At 38.6% G+C, this 14,993-nt stretch overlaps 1 long non-coding RNA gene across 1 annotated transcript; it reads right to left on the bottom strand.

The window, feature by feature from the left end:
• Positions 1–619: 619 nt before the first annotated feature.
• LOC136719208 (uncharacterized) lies at positions 620–13,367 on the bottom strand. Its single transcript, XR_010805383.1, has 2 exons — positions 13,252–13,367; positions 620–1,020 (listed from the first exon to the last, which is right to left on the bottom strand). It is a non-coding gene; the product is annotated as an uncharacterized LOC136719208 (long non-coding RNA).
• Positions 13,368–14,993: the final 1,626 nt, after the last annotated feature.

Below are 14,993 nucleotides of genomic sequence, written 5' to 3'. Positions count from 1 at the left end.
AAAATGATGTCATCAACATTGCACGGATGTCCTAGAGTACAAAACTAATTGCATGACATCATAATCTACAGAACATCTTCAACCGATCACAACCGACACCTGCATGCTGTCTTACAACACCTGAAGGAGTCGGGACTGCACCTCTATGAAAAGAAATGTATCTTTCACCAAGACAGTCTCTGGTTTCTCGGTCATGTGATCACTGTCAATGGACTGCTGCCTGATACCGAGCATGTTGCCGCTATCCTTGATGCACCTGCTCCAACTGATGCTCTGTTCTTTTTTGGGACTTACCTTATGCTACTCCAAATTTATGGCGAATTATGCCACTATGGTGGAAGCAATGCGTGCTTGTCTCAGGAAAGACACTAATCTGGAGTTGATCTGGACTGATGCTGCACAGTGCAGATCTGAACACGGTATACAGCTGATTGTGCGTGGCTCTGTGCTGGCCATAATCAACCCAGCTCTGCCAACTTTAGTCTCTACTGACAATTACGATTACAGCTTGTGGGGTGTTTTAACCCAAATTCACCCAGAGGGGACTGAACGCACAGTTGCGTTTGCTTCATGCACTTTTTCTCCTGCTGAACGTAAATACTCTGTTGTTGCGAATCAATCAAGCAATCGATTTTTATTTGTATAATGCCCTTCGCTTTACAGACATAACATACAGCACATGTAGAGCAAAATAAAATAATACAGTCAATTAAATTAAACATAGACCTTTAAACAGTTTACATGATCTAAAATAAAGTAAATTAACATTTAAATGAATAAACAGAGGAGAGAAAAACAAAATACTCCTATGGATGGCATATAGGAGAAAATAAATCTCTGGGCGTCCGCGGCTTAGGGCCTAGACCTAACTCCAGGCAGTATAGTTGTTACAGCAGCAAGGAGATCAGAAAGTTCTTGATCGGTGCTGCTGGCTGTGGTCTTCCGTCTGGAGGGGGCCTCTCGCCGGCCTTCGGGGGTGGGAGGGTTGGACCATCAACAGCCTTTGGGTGGTCGTCGGACCTTGGGTGTGAAAATTACTTGTCATCCATGTTTTAATCTTGGACAGACAGCAGATTAGTGTTTCTAGGTCTATGGTATTATTAGGATTTTACTGACAAATATAATTGTGTGTCGTCTGCGTAACTGTGAAAGTTAATATTATGTTGTCAAATTATAGCACTTAAAGGGAGCATGTACAATGAAAAAAGTATAGGTCCAAGGACTGAGCCCTGTGGCACTCTGTACTACCTCAGTTACGTTTGAGTGGTTCTCATTAATCTGTACATATTGAAAATTTGAAAGATTGAAATTTTTCATTAAGATGATTATCAGTTAAAAAACCTTTCAATTGGTTTGCAACTGCTTTCTCTAGAACCTTAGAAAGGAAAGGAAGGTTTGAAATAGCTCGGTAGTGTAGAGTTAGGGTTGGCACTGGATTTCTTAAGAAGTGGTTCAATTACAGCTTTTAAACAATTCAGGAACAGATCCTGAGGATAAAGAGGTGTTAATAATATTGTGTATTAGGTGAATAATTAATTACAGAGATTGTTTTAGTAGTTTAGTGGGTATAGGGTCTAGTGCGCAGGTTGTAGTTTCATTTTAGTAATTAAGGAGACCAATTCCTGGTGATTTACTGCATTAAATGAGTACAAGGGAGGCAGGGACTGAGAAGGACTGCATGCATCGGCTATAGTATTTGTGTATGTTTCCAGTTCTATCTGTTTTCTAATTCCATTGATTTTGCTATTGAAATGATCCATGAAGTAATTGCAGTTGATATTGGGGGGGATAACCTCTATGCATATCTATTAAATAAGAGTAGTAAACAGACCTAGCAGAGGACAGGGCCTTTTTGTATCTTATTATACTGTCATTCTATGCCATATGGAAGACCTCTTTGTTGCTCTCCATTTACGTTCATATCTACAGCATTCTGTTTTAAGTGAGCGAATGAGTTCGTTAAACCATGGTGAGTGTTTCATTGGTTTAATTTGTCGTGTATTGTTGAATTATTTAATAATTCATCTACAGATCCTGTAGCTAGCATTTGGCAACAGAGTAGTACATTTATGAATAGAAGTAAGATTTAGGCAGTGAGTTTCTATGTTCCTCTCATGTGTGTCTGATTCTATTCAAAGCAGCTCAGATGTAATAAGGCAGTGGTCAGAAATCGTTTGGTTTTGGGGTGATATTATTAGGTTGTGAATCTCTACCCCACGGGTAATAACTAGATCTAATATGTGATTTTGACGATGTGTGGGTCCTGACACATGCTGAGTGAAACCTACAGACTCCAATAGGGACAAGAAACTAACAGTAAGGGGGTTGTCTTGAATGTCAATATGTATGTTAAAGTCCCCCAAAATAATGAGTTTATCATGGTGTATGGCTAGATTAGTTAGATAAGAGATCAATAATTCAGTCATAAAAATGGAATAGAGGCCAGGTGGCCTATAAACAGCTATAAGCTGAAGAGGAGGATTAAGCCTAAATTCTACCTGGTGAATTTCAAAAGATATGAAGCTGAAGGTGGCCAATATGTAATTTATTGGATCCCCCAAGGCAGGGATCTAGGATCGGGGTAAGGCTATACTGGTAGTAACAGGCAGACTGCGGTGTAGGGCTATGAGCCTGCAGCCTGATCGGTGCGCTGAAGAGTCATGATTTTAAACAACTAGCTATATTATCAGTTAACATTAGGGCTGCTCTCCAGCTGGGATGGAGCCCATCTCTTCTGTATAAGCCAGGCCTTTCCCAAAAACATAGCAATGTAAAGTTTCTTTTTAAAATCTCTGATTGTCTATTTCTAATATAGTTAATGCCAGTGTGAATAACCAGAAAAGAAACTTTACTGCTGGGCAGTAGACTCTGGCTCCCGGGAGGCATTTTACTTCTGCTGCTTGTGACACAATATTTATATTTCTAACTATGGAGTCTCCAATAATGAGCACCTTCTCAGCAGACGTGCTGTGGACAGGATCGAATCTGTTTGCGCTCCGAATGGGAGACTAGTGCGCCAGAGCTCTAGCTTTTGATTTTGTGCTTCTAGAGCCCCTTTTTACCGAGACCCAGCGATCCTGCTGTGACTGTGGAGCTGCTGGTGTGGGCCTATCGCTGGCTACAGAGGACGAATCCATGTTTCTACAGACAGAGTACTCGTTCCAGCAACTCCTTATTCAAATTGGAAGCTGTAGGCATTCAGGGTAATGTAAGTAGATGGATTATGAACTGATTGATGTATAGGAAGCAGAGGTTGTTGATTAGAGGAGTTGCTTCTAACTGGAGTGAGGGTGTTAATGGAGTTCCACAGTGATCACTTTGCTTTTTCTAATCTATATTAATGATCTGGACTCTGGGATAGTTAGCAAACTTGTCAAATTTGCAGATGATACTAAAATAGGTAGCTCAGCAGATACAATCTTGGCAGCACAGGCTATTCAAAGGGACTTAGATAATATTCAGTTGTAGGCAGACACCTGGCAGATGAAATTCAATGTGGACAAGTGCAAGGTAATACATGCAGGTAACAAAAATGTCCACTATAATGACACTATGGGAGGAATAGAATTAGGTGAAGTAATGCATGAGAAAGACCTTGGAGTCTATGTGGACTCCTCACTTTCTCCATCTAAACAATGTGGGGAAGCAATAAAAAAGGCAAACAGAATGCTAGGGTATATTGTCAAAAGTGTAGAATTTAAAACAAGGGAAGTAATGTTAAGACTGTACAATGCACTAGTTAGACCTCATCTGGAATACTGTGTACAGTTCTGGGCTCCAAAGATATTGCTGCTCTAGAGGCAGTTCAGAGGAGAGCAACCAGACTTATTCCAGGTTTGAAGGGAATGTTCTACTCAGAGAGACTGAGGGAACTGAACCTTTTCACCCTGGAACAGAGGAGACTATGTGGGGACTTGAAATCGAGTCTTCAAAATCATGAAGGGCATCAACCACATCAAACCAGAGGAGCTTTTTCAGATCTGTAGGGACACATGCACCCGGGGACACAAATGGAAATTGGGCTTCAAGCCATTCAAAATGGAGAACAGGAGACACTTCTTCACACAGAGAGTTGTCACAATCTGGAACAAACTCCCCAGCAATGTTGTAGAAGCTGAAAATTTGGGAACATTTAAAAATAGACTGGATAGGATCCTTGGATCATTTACGTATTAATGGACACGAAATGAGCACAATGGGTCTCCTCTCGTTTGTAAACTTTCTTATTTTCTTATGTTCTTATTAACTATGCACTTGTCACTTGTCACTTGTTTTTGCTTCACTTCTCGCAGGTAGATCCGCGGTACAGGCACTCCTGTGTGTGTCGCTGTTGATGTTGTTCTTCTTCACTTCAGAGGTGCAGTACTCCTGGTCACATCCGCACGTCTGCTGTCTTCGCTCGATCACTCACTCTCTCAGGTCTGGCTTGCTCTCTCAGGTCTAGAAGGAGGCACCTCCTTGTGTTTGGGCAGTGGAAAAATGGAGGACGTATTTGTAGAGCTGTCGATTTACTCTGCATACTGATCATCAAACCCTGACTACACTGCTTGCCACTAAAGGAATAGGGCATGTGGGGATGCACATTGCTAGGTGGTCTGCCTGGTTGCTGTGCTTTATTTTCAATGTCCAGAACTGTCCTGGTTCTCAGAATTCAAGTGCCAGGTTGCACGTGGATGGCCGAAATCACATCAGGGTGTTAGCCCTGAGCAGACACCGTACTTTGCCATCAGACATGAATTGTCTGTCAGAGACCAATACGTTTTCAGAGGCTCATATCGACTTTTGGTCCCTACTGCGCTGCAACCGTCTCTAGTTGCTTTGGCACACGAAAACTGAAGATGGATGCTCTCTTCCAATTTACTATTGTGTCCTGCCTTCCCTGCCTATTGAATGACGAGACAACCAAGACGCACGTCTCACCTCTGGAGCCAGTACAGTTTCCGAAAGGACCATGGCAAAAACGTGCAATTGACATCGTAAGTCCTTTTGAATCTGGCTCTTGGGACTCTCGTTATGCAGTTACCCTGCTTGATTATTACAGCAAGTGGCCTGAGGTTGTGTTCACATCTCATGTTACGGCAGACGTCGTTGTTCAATTCCTATCCTCTGTGTTCAGTCACAAAGGGAATCCGTACCAGCTCGTCAGTGACAATAGACTGCAATTTACGTCGGCTGCCTTAGCTGGGGGAATGAAATGGATGGTTATATTTTAAGAATATAGTACTTGAGGCTCAGGAGAAATTTGTACCAAAACATAGCAATTTGAGGACCAAAATGGTTTAATAGAGTTATGCAAAAAATATCAAGAGAAAGAAAATGGCGTATAGCGCATACAAAAGGGATAGAGATGAAACTAAATACAAAGAATATGTTGAACTGCAAAGAGATCTTAAGAAAGGGATCAGGAAAGCAAAGAGTGAAATAGAAAGAAACATAGCTCTTGGAGCTAAAACTAATGCAAAGAGCTTTTTTCAATACTACAACAGCAAGAGGTCAATAAAGGAGGAAGTGAAACAGATAAAGGGCAAAAATGGAAGTATCTTGGAAAACAAGATGTGGCAAATGTTCTAAATTAGTATTTCACAGAGGTTTTTACAAAATAAAAAACAGATAACATGCCACAGGTTAACAATCAGTCCAGGCAAATCCTAAGAGAGATCAGGATAAATGAGGAGGAGGTACGGAAGGGAATAGCAGAATTAAAAACAAACAAATCACCTGGGCCAGATGGTATATTTCCAACAGTACTTAAATAAATTAGGGAAATTATTTATAGGCCGCTAACTCAAATATTCCAAAAGACGCTTTACAACAGGGGAAGTGCCAACTGACTGGAAGACGGCAAATGTCATACCAATCCACAAGAAAGGGGACAAAACTGAGCCAGTAAATTACAGACCAATCAGTCTCACCTGCATTACTTGTGAAATGTTGGAAAAAATTATGTTGTTGGAAGAAATGTTTTATCTAGACCATTGACTTAATTGCAAACAACAAATGAAAACAATTCCAAGAAAGTGGTTTTAATGCATTAACTTTGTATCTTAAATCAACTGTTAATTTATTTGCTTGATAATTTTGTATAGGGACTGTTTATGATCTGTTTAATAAAGTCCTTTCTTTTATGTTTCTTTCTTTTGCTAAAGAGAAATATTGTGTTTTTTTCATTGTTCTTGAAATATTCTTGGCAACTTAGTTGCTTAATATTATTTAGGTTATTATTTTATAACCTCTTCCCTGATTTCCTATGATATTGGTATTTTTAATTTCCTTTTAGAGATAAACATGACCCGTGATTTATTTCATCCACATGTTATAAATCAGCAATTAAGAAATTGTCATTCATCAAGTTCACAAACATTGATATTTGCATAATTTGGTCATTAGAAATTAATGTACCGAATATTTCATGTCATGATTATTAACTTCCTTGTTTGAGTCAAGGATGGGTTTGATGCTCTCCATTTTCCAACAGCTAGGGTATGTCTGTATATCACAGAGAATAGCATTAGTAATACATGGTGTTGGCAATCTTAACATTATGAGAAAAATATACATGTGAAAACAATACAAGAAAAACATTACTGGTGAAAGCATAGTCTTTATAGTTATGAGGTGTAATAAAAATAGCTGGTTAATTAATTTGTACAAGGCTATTCAAATTCAACAGCCTAGTAGCCCTGTAGTGATGATAAAAGTTTACAGGTTACAAAGCAGATAAACTAATCATGGAGGTAATCTTTAATCATTGTGCTGCATTCTCTGGAAGATAGTCTTTGCTAATTGGGATATTCTTCTCTATGGACAGGAGGAGGAGATCAGGTAGCCTCTCTTGACCACAAAGGTTTCTGAGCTTTGTTTTGATCAGCTTCATCTTTGAGAATGAGTACTCCACTGTGGCCATTGATACAGGCAGTGTTGCATATATTTAAACGAATTGCAACAGCGTTTTAAACACATGATGAGCATCAAACTCTTTGAATATTCACAGCATTAATCTGACACTCTATTTGGGGCAGGAATAAGTGTGAAGCAATATAATGAGGGAATGGATTCAATGGATTGAAATAAGCCCCAACAGAGTGATGTGTCACTGATGCAAAGGGAAGGGGCATACAGATGTTGTGCTGCTAACTGAACAATAATTCACCTGCTATCCGGATCCACTTGCATAAATAGGGACTTCCTTTGGCTGCTTCCCTCAGCCCCCTTTCTCTGGGACTCTCTCCTCTCTCTATAGGGCAATATAAAATAAGAAATATGCTATGAGTAGGGCTCTACCAAATTCACATTGGATTGCCATACATTTCATGGTCATAGCACTTGAAAAATCTTAAATTTCACGGTTTCATTTATTTCAATCATACATTTCATGGTGTGATATATATGTATTTAAAAAAAATGCAATAGCCTATATATAGAGCCCTTAATGTAACATAATCACGTGTTATTAATTATACTTACAGTATATAAAAAAAAGTGAAGACTGTGAATGTACAGATGTGGTTGAAGGTGAGCATGGAGCATCCTGCAGCTGTCTCTTCATTCCCTGTCTCTGTGCTGACAACATCTGTCCGTGTTTAGACACAGCTCTCTCTGCATCCATGGAGTTTGTTGGAATTGATAGACAGCGCCGAGCTAGCCTTGCCAGGTGGGGGATTCTGCTTTCAGCTGAGTTCCAAAACTGGACCACAGGCAAACTAGTCGGATTCTTTAGCAATGTTTTTATAAGCAGGAATCTCTAGCCTACAGTCCTTGTCAAAGCCAGGAATTGCATTAAGCAATGGGAAATCCACCCACAACAGTTGTATTTGTGCAGGGTCAGAAATACACACAGCTTTTAGGAACTGTGTTGCAGGTTGTTGAAACCTTTCAGATTTTTTTTCTGTATCACTTGACTCTTCACCATAGCAGTAATATTGACTATTGATTGATCTTTACCATGCCCCAAAACACCTGCTGAGCACTGACATTTAATTCAGCGTTGTCGGAGTGATTTTCGCTTGACTGTGCTTCAGCCTGTGTTGTAAGCTTCATGGATCATGACATGGCGAGATTCGAACTAAGTGATTAAGTTCATCGGTCATGCAGCATGTGCCACAAACTGAATTTTCTTGTTTAGATGAGCATGGTTTAGAAGGATTGAAGTTCTGTTAAAACCTTTGTTTTCGGGGTGAGCGCGAACTCTTCTGAGACAAACTCAAGTAGTACTTGAGGTGAACTACATGGTACTGTACAGATCAAAACCACGAATTCCAACGAGTAATTACTGGCTCTGGGGGAAGTGCAAGTTTTTGTTCCCTGATTTCGTTTGCATTTGCAATGTGGTGCTTGTATCGAAGTTTGCAGCTAGGGCAGTGTTTAAAAAGCTTATTAATGTAACTGTCCAGTTTGTCAACTTTGCCAAACTCACACCTCCACAGCTCACTGACGAGAGAAATTATATGTACGTTACATGTAATATGGACAGCAATTGCCATTAGACCTTGGAGTACAGATTTGAAAAATTTTGTCATGTAAGTCGCATTGTTGCTTATGAAAGCCAATACTTTGTCAAAGTCCGCTCTGTATTTTGAAACCGTTTTAATGATCGCTTGAGAAACTGTAGTGTAGTTTACGGCATCCATGTAAGCAAAGTCAGCAAGCAGAGTTTTTATCTTTCCTGTTTGTACATTTGCGGTCTTGTCAGAAATAAAATCAAACAAAACATGCATAATGTAGTTGTCTTGCTCGTCAATGGACTCATCAGTAACAATTGCAAAAGACTCACATTAATTAATTAGAGACTTAATTTCCTCAAAATGTGCAGAAGAATCTTTAAGGCTTTAAGGTATTCCTGTCATAGTTTATTCGCACTTGGTAAACAATCAGCATTTTGTACACTCTTTTGAATGAATTCAGTTTTTCCAACGGAATATTAGCATTTGCAAAAGTATCCAAAAGTTCCATTGTAGCGAGATGACGGCCGTCAGAGCTCTGTGTTGTCTTCTTTTTTTTTTTTTACCTTGTCGTTTACCAATGCATTGCAATCTGCTGCCCTCTTTCTGCTTCGATGACTTTCCAAATCTAAGTGGCTGAACCATTGCCCGTCGCGTGTGATCCAACAAAACATTGCAACTTGTACAAAACAGTATGCCACCCGGCATGTGGAATCTGACTTCCAAATTCTTTGACACGATCTGCTGCAGTAATTACTGTAGAGGTTTATGACTTGCTTTGGACACTCATCACTTTTTTTAAGGTAGACTATGAGTTTAAATTACTATTGATATAAACGTGCCCCGGATTCCCATCAGTGAGTTGAGCCCTGAGTGTTATTCGCATTTGGAAACTCAATCAATTAATCCTGTCCAATTCATCACCTTTCTTTTTTCTACTTAATGAAACAGAATATTAATTGCGTCTGGAACACGTAACACTACTACATTGGATTTTATAAAATGGTAAAAATTCCAAAACAATTTTTAACATTTCACAGAGACCATATTTCACGGCCTGTGACACGTTTTTTATGGTCATAAATTTGGTAGGGCCCTAGCTATGAGGAACAATAAGAGTAATTCAATTGATCTGATATGTGGTGAATACAATTTTCATTTATCTAGCCTCCTACTTCTTAAGTATTAAGTGGGACATTAGATCACAGAAAATATACACCATTACAAACATTTCTAATGGCTACTAGCTAGCTTTTGGTATCAGACTATGTGTTGCTTTAGTAAACATTTAATAACCTACATGTAGTTAGAAACAACTCAAACATACATCCTGAATCAATTGCTAGCCATCTAGCTATTGAATCTGTTTACCCTTTGGAATGTGTATTAAATGCCGCCTAGTTTCAGTGAGAGTGAATATTTTTTAAGGTGCTTTCTCCCCGTATTATGAATTTTGCAGACATTTAGTGTATAGCGTATAAGTGTAAGCATATAAGTTTAGAATGTTATTAATAATGATGCTAAACCAAATAAACATGTATTGATGACAATAAACTGACCTTATAGATCGTTACAATAAGCTTTTTTTCACTGCAATAAACACATCCATGCCACATCTGCGACCAAGAGAGAGAATATAATAACTGTGCTTATGTGTATTCAAATGATTACTGTAAACACAATACAGAAAAAAATAAAAATGTAGTGATTACAATTGCAAATAAAGCATACTGATAAATATATATATATATATATATATATATATATATATATATATATATATATATATATATATATATATATATATTTACTTATTTACAACTCATCAATCACACATTACTCAATCGCTCAGTATTCAGGTAGGCTGTCAGCTGAGTTCACTGATTGGCTACGAAAAACTAACTGAACAATGCGCAGCCGCAGACATATTTTTTCTGTCAATTTCAGTTGAAGTGCAACCATGTTGGGGAAGAGGTACCTTTTTTGATGTACTCTAATTATTTGAGGTGGCCCTTTTTTCATTTATGCGTATTTTAGCTTACTTTTGGGGATTATACAAAATGAAAAAAATCATCCAGGAGGCGAGGGCACTTCTGCACATGAGAAAATGAGAGGAAAGGTGACATACAGTTAAGTGACCTGTAGAAAAAAAACAGTGAGGAGGAGGGTGGAATGACAGAGAGATGCAAGGACAAGATTTGTACATTGGAGTAAAATGTAACCACTGTTTTTAGTAATAACTAGTTATCCATTGACTTGTGAAACCCCCCAGAGGGGTAGGGACTATGCAGTTAACCATGGGAACTCTGTAAACGTAAGTGTATCAAAGCTGCTTCTATAAATAGTGAGGCACGCACCACATACTTCCTCTTTTGCCAGAGCTTCCGTGTGACAACCCAAACTCTGGGTGGTTTCTCTTTCTCTGATAACCAGGTTTGCATTCGCAGCTTATGATTTTCATGAATTAGTTGGTATTGTCTCTTACTAGCACCACCAACTATAAGCACTACAGTTAAGAAGGATTTGCTTGAAAGAAAAAAGGGTCCATTTCAAAAGTCTGGATACTTCCCTTTCATATTAATAAAAGAGCTAACGAGAACAGGGCCAAGCCTACATGTCACACCTCATAACTAAAGGGTGGAGAAAAGGTCTTAATAAACATGAAAAGATATTTCTCAATGATTTTGATCTTGGTACGTGACTGTACATATTTTACAAAAAACCCTGTTCTTTTTCATTTTTTAAGCTCTCGTCATATTTAGTTTGGTAACACTCTGACTCATAGAATGTACTGGTTTCTCTGAAAAAGACAACCTCAGAAAACACCCTTTTTAGGTACAAAGTAAAAGTCAGTCTTACATTAAAGTTTTGCTAGTGAATCTTATTGTTATATCTTATTGATATAGGTGATGTGATGTGATGTTTGTTTTAACATGTTTAAGCCAGACATTGTTAATAAGATGAAACAACAAAGATTACAAAGATTTGTGTGCATAGACCTCAGGAGAAATGGGAAAAAATCCAAACAAACTAGATCCAGCTATTTTCAGAGACTGTTTAACAGACTCACTGTTAAAATACAAAGTCACAGTACTCCACCCCATGGCACATTGCGTAATTTTACATTTAGGTTGGGCTTTAAACCAGTGGTTCCCAAACCAGTCCTGGGGGACCCCCTACCCTGCTGGTTTTTGTTCCAACTGACCTCTCAATTACTTAATTGAACCCTTAATTGAACTAATAATTTCCTAAATCAGAGGCTTTTAATTATTTTAAACATATGGGGTTTTAAGTTAAGTATAGAATTATATTAAAAAACGTATTGAAGAAACAACTATTTTCTTACACAATTTAAAAAGTAAAATTTAAGCAGGAACAAAAACCAGCAGGGCAGGGGGTCCCCCAGGACCAGTTTGGGAACCACTGCTTTAAATCCTTGAGGCAAAACTACTTTATCCTGACTAACGTTATGGTTTTGACTGAGAAATATATGTAAAAAATAATTTTATAATCCATCTATAAACCTCCATACACAGTGTAAATAGCCATTGTTAAATATTATTTTCAAATTAACTAGTAGCTGCTGTGTCTGTGCCTTCATAAATATTTACATGAGTTGAACAATATTGGCTCTAAAAGTAACTGAAAAGAGCAAATCATGTAAAGTGCTCCTTAAATCAGAGACTTACCCTTCCAGTTATGATTATAGATTATTAGAACCACGGGAAACCCTGATAGGCAGAAATACTTTTCATACCATTCTGTTTTGACTTGCCAAATGCAAGTTGTCAGCTAGTATAATGGAATCTAAGACGTAACAAGGAGGATCATCTGATGAGATTGGGTAGCAGCTGACGTGTGCACCAAAACATACAACATGACTAAGTACTTCATATGTACTTAGTACTTCAGAATAAGTACTTCATTGTTATGTTCTTATGACCATATCATTTGGAGTTCATAGCTGGTACACCTCAGGGTTACTGACATTTAAATGCTTTGATTTCACATATTCCTTGAAACTGTTTTGAATTTGCTGCATGTTTTTCTAATTTAATTTCCTGGTAATAATATTAATCAGCTCCCAAGAAAAGCATTTAATTTAGCATCAAGGCATAGGCTCTGCCTTGTACAGTAGGCATTGAAACGTGTAGAAAACTACTTTGTTTTTCTTTCTTTAAAGACAGTACCTCTTCTCATTCATATTTCTCTTTGCAGAACAAAAATATTACTACCAAATAATAATAGTAATAAAGGGCTTCTGAATAAGAGTTTGTATACTTTTTCATTTACAAAATATGTGTATTATTTTTATTTTCAAGGTCACAGTACATAAAACAGCACAAAAAAAAATAGGAATGTTTTGCACAGATATCATCTACATTCTCAAAAATTCATACGGTGCCTATCTTACTGTTATAGTTAATGATTTACTCGAGATTGCAATTCTAGCATTTTTTTAAACATTCCTCAACAGAAGGAGGGTAGGTTAACCCTGTAACTGTCCAATTCAAGTATACATCATAGTGTAGTAGTAGTAGTAGTAGTAGTAGTAATAATAATAATTATTATTATAATAACCTACTCAGGTTTGATTCACTGTGGCAAAGCTTTTCCATCCATGTTGTTCAAATAATTTACAATAATTGATTACTTAAAATTATGAGACCATGATAAATCATTAAATCTTTCCAATTGATGATTAATGTATTCAGTAGTTTCCAATGAAATATTTTGGTGTTATAAAAAGTTTTGAAAATATAACCACAAAACAAGACTTGCACAGACTTCTGTGAAAGGGAAATAAACATACATTGTTTTACCTGCCTGGTGTTCTCCGGGAGACCTGTGTCTGAGCCTGTGCTGGGGAACTTTAGAGGGAGATCTGAAGTTCCCCTCCTCATTTAAATGTGGGGCTGGTATTGTCACAGGGAGACTGACAGGGAAGAGGAACCGGATGTGCGGATGTGAACAAAACCTGGAAACAGGCAGGGGTCAAAGCCGGCAAACAGGAGTGTCCATGGAAATCCAAGAGTTGTAGTCGATGAAGTAGGCAATGAGGCAGGCAAAGGGTCGACAATCAGGCAAACAACACAGAGAAGGCAATTCAGGAGGCGATGATCGATGAAGCAGGCAAGGGTCGTAGATCAGGAACACAAGTCAACAGGTAATAGGGATCACAAGAAGTGCTAGGAATTGCTATAGAAGGATAGACAAGACTGAGCATTGAATGGAAGTCACAGGGGTGTTATATTCAGTGGAGAGGGAAGCAGGATACCAGTGGTGGGGGTGCTGAATGAATGGGAAGTAGGACAGGAGAAACAAGTTCACATGGTGTTGTGGAATGTTAATTGAATAATAGGACAAGAAGCTGAGGAAGGGTGAAAGCAATTCGAATTCAGTGGATGTTGATCTTTGGTAGCGTAGATGTGACAGGTATAGTCTGGGCTTAGGTGTTCTGGTATTTCATCAATACCAGAATGCAGCTAACGGAGAATAACTGACTTCATATAAAAAGAGCTAATGGCAAAAGAGCTTTGATTGCGTTTGTCAGAGTTGAATATTTCGAGCCTGCCTTCAACTGCATTTCAAGGATTCTGTCTCTTCAGTTCAATCAATTGTTCCTGGACATAATTTGAATGATGTGTGAATATTACTGCATCAGCAAGAAATGGTTGTGATATCCAGTCATCCTGGGATGTCCACAGTACATTAAGAGGGAAGGAGCTCATCCGAAGGCTAGCGAAGTGCTTACCAGGGGGGTGCTGATGAAGTGCCAAGTGGGGAGGAGTTACATATCATAGTACTGATACAACAGGCCAGGTCGGTAGGGGTACTTATGTATCCAGACTGGGTGTGAGGGAGGTCAGCTGATTCCTGATGGGATCAACAATGCTGGATATGGCCGATCCTGTCTCCTCGATAGTTTCACTCAGTAAGGAAACATGAGAAACATAAGAAAGTGTACAAATGAGAGGAGGCCATTCAACCCATTGTGCTTGTTTGGGAGTTTGGGAGTTTGTTCCAGATTGTAACAACTCTCTATGTGAAGAAGTGTCTCTTGTATTCTGTCTTGAATGCCCAATTTCTATTTCTGTCCCTGGGTCTGTGTGACCCTGCTGATCTGGAAAAGCTCCTCTGGTTTGATATGGTCAATGCCTTTCATGAGTTTGAAGACTTTAATCAAGTCCTCACGTAGTCTCCTCTGTTCCATGGTAAAAAGGTTCAGTTCCCTCAGTCTCTCAGAGTAGGACATTCCCTTCAAACCTGGAATAACTCTGGTTGCTCTCCTCTGAGCTGCCTCTAGAGCAGAGATTTTTTCCTGAGGTGTGGAGCCCAGAACTGTACACAGTATCCAGATGAGCTCTAACTAGTGCATTGTACAGTCTTAACATTACTTCCCTTGTTTTAAATTCTACACTTATGACAATATATCCTAGCATTTGGATGGGGAAAGTGATGAGTCCACATAACCTCCTAGGTCTTTCTCATGCGTTACTTCTTCTAGTTTGATTCCGAGCATAGTGCAATTATAGTGGACATTTGTATTACCTG

This window comes from Amia ocellicauda, chromosome 23 (genome assembly GCF_036373705.1).
Source record: "Amia ocellicauda isolate fAmiCal2 chromosome 23, fAmiCal2.hap1, whole genome shotgun sequence".
In the NCBI taxonomy this organism is placed as follows: domain Eukaryota; kingdom Metazoa; phylum Chordata; class Actinopteri; order Amiiformes; family Amiidae; genus Amia; species Amia ocellicauda.
The sequence above is the reverse complement of the archived record's forward strand: the minus strand, read 5'-3'. Positions and strand labels throughout refer to the sequence as shown.